We start from the raw sequence: 2,685 nt of genomic DNA on the forward strand, positions 1-2,685 counted from the left end.
ACACATAAATGTAATCACAGTAAGAAGAAAGCGTCAGTGCACAAAGCCCCATATATAGATGCGTTCTACTGTGTGTATATGTTAACATAAGCAATATAATACAACATAAACAAGATAGGTATTTACACAGCGTGGGCTGTGATATTGTGTTGTGAAAATGTTGCATTAACACAGTTGATACACTGTAATGTCTCTCTTTCATTCCTCGCTGTTATCATGCAGGGGCAAATTCTGTGATGCTGTGCTGAAGACACTCACTCACCGCGCCGCACAGACATACAGTTTTTTTCTGAGATAAACATGACACAAGCCCATCTAAGCAAATTGTTGCAAAAAGAAACTAGCCTTATCTTAAGCTTTGTTTTTGTATTCAAACTAATAAAATCGGCATTTACCCACTTAACGCGTATTTATTTGTTAGCAAAATATATTTGATTCAACACTCACATCAGGCACTTAGTCATAATAAATATACACCTGATAATGGCAATAAATAAATCACCAAGTTATTAATTCATCCTGACAGGAACATGAATCACTGTACCAAGTTTTGCAATAATGTTTCCAACAGTTATTGAGATGTATTCAATCCAAACCGAAGTGGTAGATTGACCAACAGGCTGACAGACCGGCATTGCCATCTGTGGAGCAACAACGGTAGCGTGACTCAAAATGTTTTGATTGAGTTTAGGAAAAAAACACTGGCCGTGGTTGATGTAAAAATAGCTTTTTCTTTCATTTGAACTTGTATAAGTACATACAAAAACACAACTACACACAGCGTCCATAGCAGACCTAATGGCAATATCCATATACCGTAGACTAGAATTGTCTTTACATAGTCACAGTCCAGGATGTACAATCAATAATCCACACTCAACATGGGCCCATAATTAGATTACTGATATTTGAGTTGATTTGCTTTCAGATACCACCAATATACTATAGACCCCTCATCTCCCCCAGATAAAGACAGTTATATCATTGAGCCAATTATTAAAACAAGGAGAACAGAAACATTTTCATGAATGCCAAATTACCCTTTTAGCTATAACCTTAAAAAACATTAAAGCCATAAGTCTCATATGACGGTTTAATGAGCTTTCAGAACAACCCATTGTATACTTGATTAAGATAGTTTTGATCCATCCAGCCTGACTCCTCTCTATGAGGTTTTGTGGTTCTATAACAACATCACGCCGCTTAAACCTTTGTCAGGCATTTCAAATTCAGTTTTTCTTGTGAGGACAATCTCCTGCTCAGAATATGAATGTGAAGATTCCAAAGATCCAGTTGACATGCATGGATATAGTAGACATGTTGGCACTGAGAATTAAACAATTTCCTGCATTGAACATAATCCTAGTTTGTGTTCGATTCCAATATCAATGTTTGTGTTTGACAATATGGTTGGTCTGCAGTGGGTTCTCTGCAAAAAAAACAAAATATTATAATCTCAAAGTTTCTCTGAGCAATCTAATATGTTCTCTCGGTACAAAAAATCTGCAAACATGTCCCAAAGTAACCTACTTTGTCATAGTAGAGGGCAGATCTTTCTCTAGCTCCAGGTGTTAATGTAATGATGCCTGAGTGTCTGTCAGTCCCCTTGGACTGCAGGGCATGTTTTTTTACAAGGCTGTATTATCCCTACCATAATAACGTGCCCACAAAGGAATCACTGCCATGCTATAGCATTGTAGGAGGGAAAATGCAGGCTGCACTCAACTCCTATGTAACAACTTTATTCAGCTGTTCATAGACCACTCTACCTGGTTTTCAAACAATGACCAAATCAGATGGATAGAGCCATTTGAACAGCACAGAAAACACAATGTACTGTGGTAAGGCTGGTGAAAAATGATAGGAAAAACCTGTGAAGCATCCATAGAGATAAAGCTTGATGTCTTATTTTAATTTATATACATTTTCAATTGACCAAAGAGATGTAGGCAAAGGGAGTAACTACCTTTACATCATCATCATTAATAAATCTTGCAAAAAAATGAAATGATAAGAATGTCAACATATTCAACTCTTTTGACATCAACAGAGAAAAGGCAGCAGACCGTGGTTTTCATTCAGTTACTGCTAAAAGATGATGATTTTCTGTAACATCCTTTTAATTTGAAACATAAATGACTCTTTTTACTGTGTTTACAGCTTCTGTGGATTGGAGTATAAAAGTCAAAGCATAAACGAGTAAATTAAAGGCCTTTTTGTGTTTTTCAAATAAATTATGGCTGGCTTGAAGATGTGAGGATGATGAGGATTCCAAGCAAAGCCACTCTGGATAAAACTAATTTAAAATGCATTCAGAGCCCTGACTCCACTTCATTATTGGCCTAGGGACACAAAGCAGAGAGCTGCTCAGTTATTATGACCACAAATGAGTCTCATACTCATACAGAGACAGTACGTGGCTCCAGCAACGACTAAAGCCCTGGAATTAGCTCTGTCATATGCAGAGGATTGTGTCAGTGTTTGATGGACTTTCATCTCTGTCCTAGTGCACCCCCTGTCATCCTCTAATCAGTTTGCCTCTGACCCTTTAAGGCTAAGAAAACAAAACTTGTTCCTCAGTCATGGCTGGCAAAAAAACGCTGAAGGCCTTTAACTGACCTTTTGGTCCGAGACAGAGGTGCAATACAAGGTGGGCAATACGCAAAGTAGGTTAGCTTTAGTATA

This window comes from Notothenia coriiceps, unplaced genomic scaffold, assembly GCF_000735185.1.
Source record: "Notothenia coriiceps isolate Sejong01 unplaced genomic scaffold, NC01 NC01_scaffold00037246, whole genome shotgun sequence".
NCBI lineage: Eukaryota > Metazoa > Chordata > Actinopteri > Perciformes > Nototheniidae > Notothenia > Notothenia coriiceps.